Source organism: Lissotriton vulgaris, chromosome 11 (genome assembly GCF_964263255.1).
Source record: "Lissotriton vulgaris chromosome 11, aLisVul1.2, whole genome shotgun sequence".
Classification (NCBI taxonomy): domain Eukaryota; kingdom Metazoa; phylum Chordata; class Amphibia; order Caudata; family Salamandridae; genus Lissotriton; species Lissotriton vulgaris.
Window position 1 is genome coordinate 196,828,520 of NC_141699.1, and position 18,732 is coordinate 196,847,251.

The 18,732-nt window shown below is 49.9% G+C and overlaps 1 protein-coding gene across 4 annotated transcripts in view; it reads left to right on the forward strand.

Moving 5' to 3' along the window:
• UNG (uracil DNA glycosylase) overlaps window positions 1-18,732 on the forward strand; it is a 94,729-nt gene that overhangs the window by 37,493 nt on the left and 38,504 nt on the right. The window lies entirely within an intron of this gene.

Consider the following 18,732-nt stretch of genomic DNA (forward strand, 5'->3'; position numbering starts at 1 on the left):
ATCAAGTGAACAGATCCCTTACCTTGACCTCACCATAGTGCTGGAACCCACGACAATAAGCACCACCCTCTACAAGAAAGAGACGGACAGGAATAGCTTGCTACCATATAGCAGCCACCATACTAAGTCCCTCAGGGATAATCTACCATTTGGTCAATTTCTCCGCTTGCGGAGAAACTGCAGTTCAACTGATGACTATAAACGACAGGCACGCTCCCTCCAAACCAAACTCTTGGACCGGGGTTACCCCACCCACCTCCTGAAGAACTCCACCAAGAGAGCTCTCAATAACAACAGAGAGGCCCTCCTCGAGGTGCACCCTAAGGTACCAGACGATAAAATTGCTTGTGTGACCTCATTCACCAGGAACTCAGCTTTTATCAAGAAAACTGTCAATACCCATTGGGGCATCCTGAACTCTGCTGGACTGGAGATACCACGTCCACGTTTTGCTTTCAAGAGGACGGCAAACCTCAAAGATACTCTTGTCCACACTCGCCCCAAGAAGACTACTGTCCAAACAACCAAGACATTGTGGGATCTCCCGCCTGTAACGGGACACTATCGGTGTGGCGCGTGTGTAGTATGTCCACAGACCATCCAGGGCAAGTCCATCACCCTCAACAACAATTTTACATGGACTTACAGGAAGCATACGAATTGCAACAGCTCTAGGTGCATATATGCCCTAATCTGCCCTTGCAACTGTCTGTATATAGGGATGACCATGCGCCCTGTCAAACAAAGGATAATGGAACATAACAGTAACATTCGGTGCCATAGATCTCACACCAAACTGTATGACCATTGCAAGGATAAAGAACACCCCCCTGAAAGCATTCGATGGACTGTGATTGAATCCTTACCACATCTCAATCAACAAGCACTCTTCATGCATGAACAAAGATGGATACATCGTCTGCAGTGTGACGCGTTGGGTCTAAATGACGGGGTGCCCTGGACGACTCTCGCCAGATAGTCATAATTTTGGACATGTTGTCCACGTTTACTTCTATCGATGTGCATTCCCTCTCTGCCACACACCTGACTCCATTCCAAGATGGCGCTCACACTAACGCGCCCGTTGTGTGCAGGTTTATACCGCTCCTTTCTCTCTTTCAACCTTTGGTTTCCGTCGCTAAGCGACTGGACGGACACACCCTCAATGTGCGCGCGCTGCCTTCCCTCTTTTAAACCCGGAATCGCTCTGATCAACCACGCCGGCTGTCCAGACCTTGTGTTTCCGGTGGGAGGGGTAGGTGCAGAGCAGCTTGCCTGCAGCGACGTTAGAGGTAAGGTGTTGGGCGGGTATGTTACCAGTTGGCAGCATTTACGGAGCACCGTCCTCACGGTCTGTTCTTAGCAGCACGGATCGGTTTGTAATGTCGGTCTGATTCCCCCGTGGGCGTTTGCCCTTTTTCTTCCCTCTCAGGGCTCCCTCATCTCGCTGCTGGCCCCACCTGGACGGCCCTGAAGGTTTCTAGGAGGAAACATTAGGGGTGAGTGCGCCGATCGGTGCACAGACCAATTATTCCGCACAGAGTGTTAAACCACGCTCGTTTCCGGTTTTACTGTGTGGCTTCCACATCTAAACATTGAGATTCGAACCTCTCACGGATGGTTGACCAGTGTCACCTGACATCCCATCCTCTCGAGGTGCATGATTGAACACGCGCCTGTCCACGTGATGATAGACTGCATGATGTAGGCGGCAGTGTTTATTTTGCGACATGGTTCAATGCAAACCAGCGCGCATCCACTGTTCAGTGCGAGCATCTTCCACGCACTCACCAGATGTAAATATATTGTGTCTCTCTCTCTCTCACACGATAAACTTGCTGTTGTCAACATCTAGGCAAAACCATTCACTGGGCACGCATGTTTTTGATAGCATGCACACAAACACAGATAAAATGTCACCAGTAAGTTAAATTAAAGGAGCCATTATCTGTGTCTATATTGTTGTCTCTCTTTCCTTTTCAGTTCCAGAAGGTCCCCCTTGTGGAATCATTAGGATACGACACTACTTCAGGTCGTATACAGGTGTCCTGCAAATTTTACAGGACCCGAGTAATTTATGAGCACCCAGGTCCTGATGAATCGCCCTTAGGGCGTGAAACATGTCGACCATTTCTTGCACATTAAGGGTCGAGTAAGGGTTGGTTTCATTATTTTCCACCCCTTAGTACCCCTTTGCCTCTTTTATTGAAGCAGGAAGCCTGACTATTAAAACATTCACCAACAGGACTTCCCTGACTTCTTTTAACTTCATTATCACGCTCACAATTACACTCCCTTACGCCCCTCACACGCACACACCCGCTGGCCCAGAATAAAAGATCTCCATCAAAAGTGCAGCTTTTATCGCTGCCCGGCGGGCATTGCACCGCCAGCCTGCCGAAGGAGCAGGGTACCGATGATGAGGCTGGACGACTATCGGCTGGGGCTACAGCTGTAGTCCTGTCGGTAGCCTGTGTGAGGTACCTTTACATTCTGGAATATGGGTCTACACCACACACTTAAGACCCCCACTTCACCCCTTGTCTAGATCTAGTGAGAGAGAACTACTGGTTGAGCTAAATCTATATAGCTCCCTCGGGGGAACTCTGTACACCTCTTATTGTTTATCGTCATTCTGGACTCCTCACTCTCGATGACCAGACAAGTCAACGCCGTCTCATCATCTTGCTTCAACATTCTTCGCATGCTCAAAAAAACATTTCGCTGGATCCCCACCGAAACTAGAAAAACGGTCACCCACGCACTGGTCACGAGCCGCCTGGACTATGGAAACACCCTATACGCCGGTACCTCCGCAAAACTCCAACGCATCCAGAACGCTTCAGCCAGGCTCATACTAGACATCCCGCGTAAAGAACACATCTCTGGTCACCTGAAAAACCTCCACTGGCTCCCCATAAATAAGAGGATTACTTTCCGCCTCTTAACCCACGCACACAAAGCACTTTACGAACTTGGTCCCGAATGCCTCAACACACGACTGTCCTTCTACACCCCCTCCCGTCAGCTACGATCCTCCAACCAAGCCCTTGCCACTGTACCTCGCATCAACAAAGCCACCATGGGAGGTAGATCCTTCTCCTACCTGGCAGCTAAAACCTGGAACTCTCTTCCCACTCACCTCCGCCTTACTCAGAACCACCTAGCATTCAGAAAGCAACTTAAAACTTGGATATTCGACAAGTAACATTCCCCCCCCCCCCCCCCCCCCTTCCTCAAGCGCCTTGAGACCCTATGGGTATGTAGCGCGCAATATAAATCTTGACTTGACTTGATTTTCAGCATGCCTTCAGTTCTAGGGCAGCAGCATAAAATAGTAAGGAGAGTTATAAGTTCAGAGTTGGGAAGTGGAGGCAATGTGCTCGGGGATATAGACACTTCATTCTAAGGCGCTGCTTGAAGAAACCCTGGAGCTAGGTCAGGCCTTTGTTCTTGCAGACCACAACAGCCCTACTTGCAAAGGTCTGGATTAAAACAAGCCAGTATGTCCATAAATCTTGTTAAATCCCCCTCCCTATTCCCCCCCCCCCCCCCTCATCCAGGAGGTTAAGAAAGGAGCCAGAGCTGGGGCTGCAAACATGTGCTCCAATTGGATTGGAGGACGGGTCTGAAGGGGGGGGGGGGTAGTCCTTTATCCATGCATTCTTACTCCTTTAGGTTCCACCATTTTGTTGCACTCTGCCGTGCCTTTGAGAGACTGGGATGTTTTATGTCCAACATTCTTTGTTGGCAGGTAGATAAGACTGCAGGAGTGGCAGCATTCGCATTGGGAAGGGTAGATGAATGAGAGATGAGGGTTTACAAAGTATAAAAATACACTGAGGGTTAAACAGTCTAAAAGATGGAAATTCCCCGGTCGTCCCCTTGCCTCTCCTTTACAGTACCGATAAAGCGGTAGAACAAAGCAAGCTGTGCTTTTTGCAGCCAGGCTGCATATTACTGCTGGTGCTTTTCAGTTATTCCCCTTTTTATTAGTTTACATTTGCGCCTCTCTGTATCACTTCCACATTACTCTAGATTCAACTTCACAAGCCAGCAGGCATACATCTGGTGCCTTTCCTCAATATCGAATGGAAAGGGGTCTACAGTGTGGGTCAAGTACGTAGATCAGAAGCCCCCGACAACAATATATCACTTGCTCACACAATCCCCACAGCACTCTTGCGGTCTGTGTCCACTTCACCTCAGGTTCGCTTAACCATGTTGTGGGTTTGCCCTGAAGCACCCCTCACGTGCAGCACTCTACAGCAAACCACTGATCTCATGATGCGATGGATCCCTGCACATGTTCATGTGCAGCACAGCATAAGGCACCAGGTGCATCCGCAGCCTGCCCTGCTTGGGAACTCCTTTCTCATATCTGAAGGTTCTGACGTTTTACAGACAGTCGCAAAGTTGTTTACAGAGCTCGAGGCTGAGTGGGAAAGTATTTCCATTAATGGAGCTGTTAAAGTGAAATTACACGCGATATGTAAATTCTCTTCCAGGGGATCCTCATCCATAGTCATAAGCATTAGAATATTCCCGCCCATGTGCGGGAACCCGGAAACACTATATTATATGTGCCCCACATTTATTTATATATATATATATATATATATATATATATATATATATATATATATATATATATATATACATACATATATATATATATATACAATAGCAGCCAAATAACATAGAGCTGAAATATGCTGTGAAGAATTTCCACCATACATGAATAATAAGCATTAGAAACATGAGAAACAACACCAAAGATTGTTTAGAAATTGTTTTAATGCTCAGAAAGCAGTAGAAATTCTCATAACTCACTAGAAGCATAGGAAGCTCCCAGGCTGCATTGCAAACAAACTGTCTAAAAAGACTGAAAAGCTAACCTGTAGCTGAATAGCAATAAACTGACACCGTGCCTTTAAGGCACTCATGACCCCCTGCATCCCATCATGCCCCAGGGGTGACAGGTCAGTTGTTCTTTCCGGCTCCTCCAGAGAAGGACCCTGGTTACACAGCTCCACTATTTTTCTGGTTTTTGACAGAAAAATACTTCACTTTTGACAATTTTTACTCTTACTTTGACAATTAATATCTAGTCAAGTAAGATACTGCTTTTTTTTAGTCAGTTTGGAGAACATTTTCTTCTGAGAATGCCTTCACTCTTTGACAAATGTCCTTCTTGTGACAACAATAAGGCAAAATCAGACAACCACGACGTCTGCATCCTGTGTTTGCCTGAAGATCATGATCCAGGCACCTGTCCTCATTGTGAGCACCTGTCAGGAAGAACTCTCAAAGACAGGGAGAGGATTCGCATTTATGGCCTGGCTCACAGGGCTTCAAGAGGAAGATCACCGGTGAAGAAGGGCTCCAAGAAGGTTCATACATCTTCAAAAAAGAAGTCTTCACACCCTTCTACTTCAGCGTCGGGCTCGGCGCTGAGAAAAGAACCACCGGTGGAGTTTTCCTCTTCTAAACTACCGTCGACGGCGGGCTCGCCGTCGAAGAGAAGACCAGGTACGTTGACGATGTCGAAGGATCCAGCTCCGTCGGCCAAATCCCCTCCTCCGGCGTCAAGCGGGTGACGGTCGGCGTCGAGATCCATAACCCCTCCGCCGTCGTCAACCAGGCGACTACCGGCGTCGAGGGAGGTTACTCCTCCTCCGCCGTCGTCCAAGAAGCGGCGTTCGGCGTCGAGGACCAAGACCCCTCTGCCGTCGACAGTAGCTCGTCGATCGGTGTCGAGGCCGCAGTCTCGGTCAGTGCCTCGTCGGCGCTCGGCGTCGAGGGTGCCCAATAACCCTCCGCCGTCATCGCAAAGGCGCTCGACGTCGAGACCGAAAACTCAGTCGACGGCCGGTCATCGACGTTCGACGTCGAGGCAGGAAGCTCCGTCGACGACTGGACATCGTCGTTCGACGTCGAGAGAAACCTCCGTCGACGACTGAACATCGTCGTTTGACGTCGAGAGAGAGCTCCGTCGACGGGCAGGTATCGCCGTTCGACGTCAAGGCAGAGAGTTCCGTCGACGGCCAGTCATCGCCGTTCGACGTCGAGACAGAGCACTCCGTCGACGACTGCTCATCGCCGCTCGACGTCGAGACCACAGACCCTCTCATGGACATTCGAGGTCGAGATTGTTTGATCCGCCGACTCCTCGAAGGTGTTCGACGGCAAGGGAAGAACGCTCGACGTCGAGGCATTCAGATGCGATCATGGTGACGGAGTCTGCTTCCCGTCATTCATCTTCATGGTCCTCTGGCTCCTCAAGTGAACCTTCAAGGTCCAGAAGTCCTGTACACAGATCTCATGACCGTCGGCCAGATCCTTCGGCCGAGCGAATCAGGCTATCACCTAGATGGTACCAATCTTTGGACCATTGGCGAGATTCTGGGGCTACCAAGCGTATGCAGGAATATGCCAGCCCACAGCACAGGTCTCCTCTTCAGGATCTGTTGGAGGAGATGGACAAGCGTAGCCCTCCCAGACGAAAATCACCTGTGAGACCATCAGCCAAATCTCCCAGAAGATCCCGATCTCCTAGAAGGGAACCTTGAACAGAAGATCGGATCAGGTCTCGCTCTCCTAGACGGGAGGAGCGTTCAAAGAGATCGCGGGAGCGGAGACACAGTGCTCACCGTAGACGTCGACGTACTCAGTCTACTTTCATCTACCTCTTCCACCAGGTCGTCCAAGAGGGACTACTCCCCTACGTTGACGGACAGTCCTACGTCCAGGTCCTCCCCAGTGGATGACATTGGCACGTATTTGGATGTACTGCAAAGAGGAGCACTGAAGCTGAACATTGAAATGTCTGTCCCTCAAGTAACGACAGTCATTTTTGAGACTTTACACAAGAAAGCCATCTCCCGGCCTCTGCTGCTTTTGGTCCCGGGGATTATGGATCCCGTCAAGGAGGTTTTCCTAACTCCAGCGGCGATCAGGGCGGTACCAGCCCGCATTCAGAAGAAGTACAAACTGGCATCTTCTGACCCGGTGTGTGTAAAATCTGACCCTCCAGCAGACTCTGTAATTGTGGCAGCGGCGAGGAAGACTCACGCTGTCACTGGTTCCTCTTCAGTCCCACCAGATAAGGACAGCAAAGCTCAAGACTCCTGGGGTCGAAAGGTTTGCAACTCAGCTGCTTCCACTCTTAAGGTTTCGAGTGCAGCTGCGCTTCTGGGTCGATACGACAGAGCCTTATGGGACTCTGAAGAGACTGTTACAGAGGGGTGTCTGGTGGTGAATCAGATAAGCACTGCTGCGGATGGTGCAGTGCTTTCGGCTCATTCCTATTCACATGGGGTCTGTGCCAGAAGATCGGCCTGGTTGCGCCTTACAGGTCTGAAGCCGGATGCTCAGCATCGCATCCTTAATCTCCCCTTTTCGGGTTCCGCTCTCTTCGGGGAACATGCGGACGAAGAGATGACCCGAATGAAGACGGAACTGGATACGGTGAAGGCGGTGGGCTTGGAGAAGAAAAAAGAATTCAAGCGCCGCTTCAAGACCAACAGGGGGAGAGGGACTCAACAGAGGGTTCAAACCCCTCAGTGGTCCCAAAATAAGAACCAAGGGAAACGCCAGTTTCGAGGCAAGCCCAGCAGAGGTAGAGGAGATCACCAACAATCCTCCAATACCACAAGAGGAGGAAAGGCCTGAACAGTTGCTTCCTCTGGCACCGTTACCCACTCCAGTGGGAGGAAGTGCTTCACAACACCTGGCAGAGTGGGTCAGCATCACAAGAGATCAGTGGGTGCTGAATATACTGCGCAATGGATACAAGATACGTTTCCGGACTCCTCCGAAGAGCATCCCTCCAAAGAGCTCTTGTCCTCATCAGCTAAGCTTGCTCCGAAGAGAGGTGCAAGTCCTACTGCAAAAAAGAGCGATAGAGGAGGTTCCTCCCGCTCTAAGAGGAAAGGGAGTTTACTCCAGATACTTCCTTGTCCCCAAAAAAGATCAGGAGGACAATTTCAGAACAATTCTCGACTTACGACTATTAAACAAAGTCATCGTCAAAGAAAAGTTCCGCATGTTAGCGCTTCACCTAATATGTCCACATCTTCAAGCCGGAGATTGGATGTGTTCGGTGGATCTGCAAGATGCGGACTTTCACATCCCAATTGCTCTACAACATCGCAAGTACTTGAGGTTTGTCGTAGGGAACAAACACTACCAGTACAAGGTGTTACCCTTCGGTCTCAAGTCCGCACCACAAGTCTTCACCAAATGCATGGCAGTGGTGGACGCTTTTCTGCACAAAAAGGGTATCTTCGTTTACCCATACCTGGACGACTGGCTCCTAAAAGGTCCATCTCCGGTACAAGTGACGCACGATCTACAACTGTGCCTACACCAGCTACACAGGCTCGGCCTCCATGTGAACCTGGAGAAGTCAGTCCAGCGGCCTACACAGTCCATCCACTACCTAGGCTCCGTTCTGGACACAAGTTTGGGAAAAGCGTTTCCTTCGGAGGAGAGACTTTTTTCCATGAGTCAGAAATGTGGGATTCTGCTGGAGTCTCGTCTTCCAACAGCCCGACAAGTAGCTTCCCTACTGGGTTCCATGGCGTCCTGCATTTTTCTCATCCCAAACGCCAGGCTGAGAATGCGTCCTCTACAACAGGCTCTGGAAGATCAGTGGGACCAAGCGACAGGACGCTGGGAAGATCATATCACACTTTCCCAGGCAACGAAAGATGCCATCAAATGGTGGACTCTGAGAAAGAATGTGCTGGTGGGGGTACCGTTTCACCAACCCGTTCCTACCCAGTCTATAGTGACAGATGCCTCCCTGCCAGGCTGGGGAGCACACATGGGTCCGCTTCAAATTCAAGGGCAGTGGTCTGCGCAGGAGCAGACATACCACATCAACATGCTGGAACTCAGAGCGGTATTCCTGGCTCTCAAAGCTTTCTTACCAGCGATCGAATCCAACTCAGTACTGGTTCAGACGGACAATACGACCACTATGTTCTATCTGAACATACAAGGGGGCACAAGATCTCGCCCACTCTCTCGAGAGGCTCAGACAATCTGGCATTGGCTTCTCTCTCGAGGGCTCACAGTAGTGGCAGTGCACCTTCCGGGCGAGTTGAACGCGAAAGCAGACGCACTCAGCAGGCACTTCGAAGATCAGCCAGACTGGGTGCTAAACGACGAAGTAGTAGAAGAGCTTTTTCGTTGCTGGGGTCGTCCATCCATAGACTTGTTTGCAGACGACGAAAACGCCAAATGCCACGCCTTCGCATCCAGGTTCCACCGGCCAGGAACGCAGGGGAATGCTCTACTGATGGATTGGTCAGGGATTTTCGCATACACGTTTCCTCCCCTGGCTCTGATTCCGAGAGTAGTTTCCAAGCTCCTCAGGTCGAACATGGAAATGATCCTGATTGCTCCGGATTGGCCTCGGCAGTGGTGGTACCCGGACCTTCTACATCTGTCTGTGTGTCCACACAAACGGCTCCCTTGCAGGCCGGACCTGTTGAGCAAGATGAACGGGAGGAGTTCGAGGCATGTGGGCTGCTGAATTCATATCTGTGCATAGACCGCCACCTAGTGTTGGGTCCGGATGATTGCACATTGTTGTCCTGGAAGAGTCTTCGAAGTATCACGAGATAGGTGGCTCCTCCCCTGGTCTACAGTGCGCATGGGCATCGCCTCCATCCCCAGATTGTTTTTTTCCGCCATTGGGTTCGGATGTGTTTCGGTTCCCTCTGTCGGAACCGATAGTTGTTCAACTTCTACTCGAGACCAAAAGGTCTTTAGGCTGGGCGTCGGTATAGTTGCGTACGGGTTTCTTTCTGACTCTCAGCTCCTATCTCTTGCTGCCCTTCCACGTGCCTTCGGCGCGGACGGGCCTACACTACAACTTTTGCTATGGAGCGGACTCCATTCAAAAAGTGTCCGCTGTGTCACTCCAAATATTCACACCTCGACGTGCACCCTGTGTGCAATACCTGCTTGTCGCCGGATCACCGCGAAGACACCTGCATGGCGTGTTCGAAGTTCCGAAGCAAGAAGACTTTAAAGATTCGCCGGGCCAATCGGCTCCAGGCTCAATTGTCGGCTTCGGCGCCCCCACCAGATGACATTTTCCAGGAATCTGTCGAGGGAGAAGACGACGTGCGAGAGTCGGACTCTGGCCCTGCGTCCGAGGAGGAAAACTACGACGCGGGTGAGGCGGACTTTGACGAAGTCTCCGACGAGGTAGGGGACGACGATCTGGCTTGTGCCACGATGGGAGATAGCTCAGAGGAGGAGCATCCCCAATCAGACTCAGGGGTTATTCCCCTTCATACGGCCCAGGTCGAGGGATCGCCTTCGGGCCTTACCCAAGATCTACCTATCGGTCCTACGTCCCGCCTCCGGGCCCGGTCACGGACTTTTCTAAGCCATCACTTATGTTGAAGAAAACAAAAGTGAAACCAACTGGTCACGCACCCTCGGATGCGAAACCGAAACTGAAAGTTGCATTGGTAAAGAAGGTTCTGGAGGCGTCAACTTCCAAGAAAACCAAAATGGCCGACTTGAAGAGCCACGCCAAGATGGACGACCCGAAGCCCTCGGGGTCGACGCCAAAGGCGAAGGCCTCCGACGCGACCGCGTCGGCGCCGAAAGGGGTCGGGGACCCGAAGACGGTTTCGAAGAAGCGTCAGGGCGGCGACGCGCCTAGGCATGGGGCGTCGGCCCCGAAGAAGAAGCCTACCGGCGATCAGGCTCTCGAAGATGAGGGGTCGCTCGAGCAGGTGCAACCCTCGGCAACCTTTACAAAGAAAGTGGGGGAATCCTTACAGCGGATCCGAAAGCCCACGGTGGTTCCCGATCAGGACACTGTAGTGCCTACACTTACGCCTAAGCCTACTAAAGAGAAAACGCCTATTCGTTTCACCCTTCCACCCAAGTCGGCGCCGAAGGCCTTCGCGCCGAAACAGGGCGGACATCCAGGGGAGGTGTTAACGCCGAAAGCTGCCTTGGTGGTGTCGAAGCTTCGGCTCCAACCGCTTGCGGTAGAAGAACGTCGTGAGGTCATCATCGACGCCAACACCGGGAAACTGTCGCTCCTCAAACGAAAGATCACGTCGGAGCCGGCGTTGGAACCGTTTAAGATCCCGCTCAAGAATAAAAAGTACTCTGCGGACTCTTCGGCTCTGGTGGAACCTGTGTCCCCACAGGCCTTGGAACACTCGCCGACGCATTCCCCAGCGGCCGATGCGGACGAGGAAGATGCCGAGTACAACTATCCTGCGTACTCGGATCCGGAGGAGGAGCATGTGCCTTGGGCCGCAGGAGGCGACACAGAAGACCCGCAGTCGGGTCAGGACACTCAACTTTTCACCGCCAAGACGTCCCCGACAGAGGACTCGGCGGCCTTCAATGCTTTGATAGAGAGAGCTGCGGCGAACCACGATGTCGAGCTGCACTCGGACCCCGTGGATGCGGACTTCTTATTCGACACCTTCTCGGTAGCCGAAAAGCAAGTCAAAACGCTACCGATGCTTAAAGGGGTGCTTAAACATGCACCAGAGGTTTTCAAAGAGCCCACCCGGGCGCGGGTGATCAACCCTCGCATCGACAGGAAATATAAGGCGGCACCCACGGATCCCACTTATATCAAGGGACACTTTCCATTGGACTCCTTGGTTGTTTTCAACGCTCGGAAAAGGGCGAATTCTCAAACTACTGGTGACGCTCCTCCCCCAGACAAAGAGTCCAAGATATTTGAGGCCTCGGGCAAACGCATTGCTGCACAGGCAGCTAACATCTGGAGAATATCTAACACCCAAGCCCTGCTTGCACGTTATGATAGGGCCCATTATGACACATTAGAGGCCATTCTGCAACACTTGCCTGACCAATACAAGGAGGCAGGAGAGATGCTCATTCAGGAGGGTAAACTCATTACAAATGCATCCATCAAATGTGCTCTAGACGTGGCAGATACAGCCTCTAGAGCCATCAATACAAGTGTGTTACTTAGACGTCATGCCTGGCTTCGTATTTCGGGGTTCAAGCCCGACATCCAAACCACCATTTTAGGTCAAACAGTGAATCCTGACCATCTGTTTGGCCCTGAGGTGGATGCCTCACTAGAAAAAATGAAAAAGGATACCGAAACTGCAAAGTCAATGGGGGCTTTACAGAGTCAGCAGTTTCGGGGTGGTTCCTTTCGCCGTTCAAATTCAAAAGGCACCTCACGGGGACAGGCATCCCAGTCCGCACAATACTACAAGGGTAACACCCAGCCCTCGTATAACAACAAGGGTAGAGGTGGTTACAGAGGCAATAATACCAAAGGCAGGGGACGTGGAAACAATGGCTCCAGGTCCACCACCACCAACAAGCAGTGACGTCTTGTCACTGCCCCCCGACCATGCAACACCGGTTGGGGGGAGACTTCAGCAGTTCCTGCCGGCGTGGAAGAACATCACCACGGACAGGTGGGTGAGGTCCCTTATCCAGTACGGGTACTGTCTAGAGCTTACTTCCATTCCACCAGACATACCCCCAAAAAGCCGTCCTATGTCAGGCGAGCATTTGACCTTGTTGCAGCAGGAAGTTCTACTTATGCTGCAAAAAGGGGCAATAGAGCTCGTTCCACTGCAAGAGCGGGGAACAGGGGTTTACTCCCTCTATTTCCTAATTCCCAAGAAGGACGGATCCCTCAGACCTATCCTGGACCTCAGGCCCCTAAACTGGTACATACTCTCGGAGCACTTCCATATGCTCACGTTGCAGCAAGTGCTTCCCCTGCTCCAGCAGGGGGATTTTCTGGCTACACTGGATCTGAAAGATGCCTATTTTCATATCCCCCTACATCCTTCCCACAGGAAGTATCTCAGATTCACGCTCTTAGACCAGCATTACCCGTTCAAGGTCCTGCCGTTCGGTGTCACCACGGCACCAAGGGTCTTTACGAAGTGCCTAGCGACTGTGGCGGCGCATCTCCGTCGCCAAAACGTCCACGTCTTTCCTTACCTGGACGACTGGCTCATTCAGGCAAGGACGGTACAGCAGTGCGTAGACCATGTGTCACGCACCATTCATCTCCTGCACGATCTGGGTTTCTCACTGAACTACCCCAAGTCCCATCTCCAGCCCGCCCACGTGCGACAGTATCTGGGCGCGACAATCAACACTCTGGCGGCCACTGCGCAGCCAAATTCAGTGAGAATCGCCAGTATCCAGGCGCTGATCCAACGGTTCAGACCCCAACACTCGCTTCCAGCGAAGGTGTTCATGCAGTTGATAGGCATGATGGCCTCCTGCATCTCCATTGTCCCGCACGCAAGACTACATATGCGTCCGCTTCAGGAGTGCCTAGCACGTCAGTGGACTCAGGCTCATGGGCAACTGACAGACCTAGTGTTGGTGAGCGGTCGGGCATACAACTCTCTGCATTGGTGGAATCCACAAAACCTTTGCAAAGGCCGACCATTCCAGGAGCCTGTCCCACAGGTTATCCTGACGACGGACGCCTCTCTCCAGGGATGGGGAGCGCATGTACTCCATTACACTGTGCAGGGACTATGGACACTACAGCAGAGGAAGATGCACATCAATGTGTTGGAACTGATGGCAATCTTCATGGCCTTAAAGGCGTTCAAAGTACATCTGTGCAACAAGGTCGTGTTGATCCGGACGGACAACATGACGGCCATGTACTACATCCAGAAACAGGGGGGCACACACTCTCCACAGCTGTCTCATCTGGCTCAGAGCATGTGGAAGTGGGCCATTCAGAGGAACATCTTCCTCATGGCAGAGCACCTCCCGGGCAAGGACAATCAGATGGCGGACCTCCTCAGCAGGCACAGCCATCAGATGCACGAGTGGGAGATACATCCATCGGTACTCCAACCGTACTTCCAAATGTGGGGTCATCCAGAGATAGACCTGTTCGCCACAAAGGAGAACGCAAAATGCCAAAGCTTTGCCGCCAGGTTCCCACACCCCCAATCACAGGGCAATGCGATGTGGATGAACTGGTCAGGCAAATTTGCGTACGCTTTTCCCCCAGCACCTCTGATACCGCTGGTGGCACGCAAGCTCAGGCAACACGCGATGACGCTCATCCTGGTTGCTCCAACGTGGGCTCGCCAACCATGGTACACCACGTTTCTGGAACTCTCCGTGGTACCGCATCAAAGGCTTCATCTCACTCCCAGCCTTCTGACGCAGAGCCATGGCGACATTCAGCACCCAGATCCGCAACAGCTCAACCTGGCGATCTGGCTCCTGAAGTCCTAGAGTTTGGCTACCTCAATCTTCCTCCCGATTGCATGGACATCATTCGGGAGGCAAGGAAGCCCACTACTAGAGCTTGTTATGCGGCTAAATGGAAGAGGTTTGTCATCTACTGTGTGAACCACGACATTGACCCGCTAGATGCTTCCATTCAAAACATCATCTGTTACCTTTTTCACCTGTATCGATGTAATCTAGCGTACTCTTCCATCCGCATTCACCTGTCTGCTATCGCAGCATACCTCCAAAATAGGCAGCACCTGTCACTCTTTAAGGTCCCTGCTATCAAGGCCTTTCTGGAAGGACTCAAAAGGGTCATTCCACCAAGGACTCCACCAGCTCCGGAATGGAACCTCAACGTGGTTCTTACAAGGCTGATGGGTCCTCCTTTTGAGCCACTGCACTCTTGTGAGCTTCAGTTTCTGACTTGGAAGGTGGCTTTCTTAGTAGCAATTACATCGCTACGGAGGGTTAGTGAGTTGCAGGCACTCACCATCCAAGAACCTTTTTTCCAAGTACATGCTAACAGGGTGGTGCTCCGCACTAACCCTAAATTCTTACCCAAAGTAGTCTCACAATTCCACATTAACCAAACAATTGAATTGCCGGTGTTTTTCCAAAACCCAGAGACGCTGGCGGAGCGCATGCTCCACACCCTTGATGTGAAAAGGGCCTTGATGTACTATATGGACAGGACTAAAGATTTCCGCAAAACCAAACAACTTTTTGTTGCTTTTGCCACACAACACAAGGGAAACGCTATCTCCAAGGCGGGGATTGCTAGATGGATAGTAAAGTGCATTCAGATCTGCTACGCTAAAGCTAAGCGCACTCTCACTATCCCACCGAGGGCCCACTCCACTAGGAAGTTAGGGGCCTCTATGGCTTTCCTAGGTAACATTCCCTTAGAAGATATCTGTAGAGCAGCCACATGGTCTACCACACATACTTTCACTAAGCACTACTGTGTAGACGTGCATTCCAAACAGCAGGCAGCTGTTGGTCAGGCTGTTCTAAAAACGCTTTTTCAGACTGCTGCAGCTGGCACGGGCGGCCGCCGTTAATGGAGGGACTGCTATGTATTCTATGCACAGATATGAATTCAGCAGCCCACATGCCTCGAACTGCAAATGCTACTTACCAGTATGCATCTGTTCTTGGCATGTAGGGCTGCTGACATTCATATCGCCCGCCCTCCTCCCCGGCGCCTGTAGCAGCTGCAGTATTTATTCATACAAACACATATGCTCATAGCATGGTCATCACTCACATTCTTCACTCCATCTCTGCCAATGGCTAAAAACAATCTGGGGATGGAGGCGATGCCCATGCGCACTGTAGTCCAGGGGAGGAGCCACCTATCTCGTGATACTTCGAAGACTCTTCCAGGACAACAATGTGCAATCATCCGGACCCAACACTAGGTGGCGGTCTATGCACAGATATGAATGTCAGCAGCCCTACATGCCAAGAACAGATGCATACTGGTAAGTAGCATTTGCATAATGCATCCCAACCTCCCATCATTGAACCTAACAGCATGGCTCCTGAGGTCCTGCAATATGGACATTTGAACTTGCCTCCCGAATGCATGAACATTTTAAAAGAGGCTAAGAGACCTTCCACGAGAGCGTCCTATGCGTTCAAGTGGAAAAGGTTTTACTTGTGGTGTAGGGATCATCACTTAGATCCGACTAAGGGGCAGGAGGACGTCATTTTACCATACCTCCTTTCCCTGGCAACTGCTGGTTTGAAGTACCCTTCTATTAGAGTGCATTTGTCAGCCATTGTAGCAGACAGAAAATCACCTGATCAGATGTCTTTCTTTCAGGTTCCAGTGGTTAAGGACTTCCTACAGGGGTTAAAGAAAGTGTATCCCCCTGTGCGAAATCCTTCTCCTCCTTGGGAATTAAACCTAGTTCTATCCAGGTTAATGTCGCCTCCTTTCGAGCCCATCTACAAGGCCTCCTTGCAACAAATCTCTTGGAAGGCAGCCTTTTTGGTGGCGATTACCTCTGCGCGCAGAGTAAGTGAGATACAAGCGCTCTGTGCGAAGGAACCATATACTGTTTTCCACCACAACAGGGTAGTCCTAAGGGCTCATCCATCTTTCTTGCCTAAGGTAATTTCTGATTTTCATATAAATCAGTCCATTTCCCTCCCTTCCTTTTTTCCAAATCCTACGACCCCAGCCGAGCGGTCACTTCACTCCTTAGATCTAAAGAGAGTGCTTAAGTTTTATTTAGAAAAGACTAAAGGGATCAGGAAAAAGGACCAAGTGTTTGTGATCTATGGTTCAATGAGAACAGGTTTTCCAGCGGCCAAGAGGTCCATCTCCAGATGGATTGTCTCTTGCATTAAATTGGCCTATCAGCTTGCAGGCAAGCCTTTGTTGATGTCTCCAAAAGCGCATTCACTAGAGGGAAGGCCGCTACAGTAGCTTTCTTACAGGACATTCCAATGTCAGAAATATGCAAGGCTGCAACCTGGAAATCGGTTCATACCTTTACGAGGCATTACTGTCTCGAATCTGATTCCAGGACCGATACTCAAGTAGGGCAAGCCTCCTTGAGGAATCTGTTTGGGTAGCATATAGTCTACTCAGACTTGTTGATGAGATTACTGTCTTATCTTTCCTTTGCCCGCAGGGATGAGGAGAGGCTCGCTATTCTATTTTAATGCTTATGACTATTGATGAGGATCCCCTGGAAGAGAAGGATTAGTTACTTACCTGTAATCCTATTTCTCTTCCAGGGGTATCCTCATCAAAGTCATAAGCAACCCTCCCGCCTCCCCGGGCAAAGGATACTCTTTAATATGGAGATATTGTTAACTATTAGTTATTGGGTTTGTTTTTCAGTCTCCGAAACGAACAACTGACCTAACTGTCACCCCTGAGGCATGATGGGATTCAGGGGGTCATGCGTGCCTTAACGGCACTGTGTCAGTTTAATGCTATTCAGCTACAGGTTAGCTTTTCAGTCTTTTTAGACTGTGTGTTTGCAATGCAGCCTGGGAGCTTCCTATGCTTCCAGTGAGTTATGAGAATTTCTACTGCTTTCTGAGCATTAAAACAATTTCTAAACAATCTTTGGTGTTGTTTCTCATGTTTCTAATGCTTATTATTCATGTATGGTGGAAATTCTTCACAGCATATTTCAGCTCTGTTATTTGTCTGCTATTGCATGTTTTTATATATATATATATATATATATATATATATATATATATATGATATATATATATATATGTATATATATATGTGGGGCACATATAATATAGTGTTTCCGGGGTCCCGCACATGGCCGGGAACATTCTAATGCTTATGACTGATGAGGATACCCCTGGAAGAGAACTAGGATTACAGGTAAGTAACTAATCCTTATTCACCTCTCTATCATTTTTGTTTGTTGTGCCTCTTTCATGTCCGTTTTCGGGTCGAGCAAATGCAAGACGCTCTTGCATACATTAAAGGGCTTGGAGCCTGCTGTTTGCTTACTCTTTGTTCGCTTGCATGGCACATTTTTTTTTAAGCCTCATAATTTGTCAAGGTCAAGCCTTACATTTCTGTTCTTCTCTGTGGAGCAGGGACGAAGCACTGATTGTTTCAATTTAATCGGTGCTCTTCGCTGCTCCCGACGTGATTGAGGTAATAGTTTGTTCTTTTAATTTGTAATGGCCTGCAAACAGAATGTGTGTGACTGGCAAAAACGTGCCTAGCAGGACAAACATAATTGCAAAGATTTATTTTCTATGGTTAACTTTCTTTTACTTTGACAATCCTTCTTTTCTCACTTTGTACTCACGTTTTCTTTTGTTTTTGATTATGGGCATTGTTCTCAAAAGATGAGGATTATGTTATTGTAAAGCAACATTGTTTCTTTCTTATGTGTAATTTCTGAATGATGCTTTAATACACAATTGTCAATACACCCCAATCTGCCCTACTCCAATTCATGCCACCTCAGCCCACACCAATCGTCCCCACTCAATAAATTCTACCCCAGACCAAGCCAATCCACCACCCTACAATTTTCCCAACCTATCCCACTCCAATCTGTCCCACTCCAACCTGGCCTTTCCATCCCAACCAGGCCTTTCCATCCCAATTCACCCCACCCCAATCTACCCCACGCTAATCCTATCCACCCCACGCTAATACTATCCACCTCACTCCAATCCAAAATATTCTTCCCCACTCTATTCCACCATACTAACTTTTAGCAATGATGGACAGCAGCCACAATGGTGTTCAACATGGCAAAACCACATTGCCAAAGCCAATAGTTCTTGTATAGGTGAGCATTAGCTAAGCCAATAGGTGTTCGATTTTCTCCTCTCTACATATTTGTTCCTGGTGATTTTTCTTCTTCTTGCTGTCCCTCTTTTTCCATTTGACTGCCCTGCGAATCGAAAACATGACGAAAAAAAAACATTAAATTGAGCTGTCATAGCTCTGAAGGCTCGAGA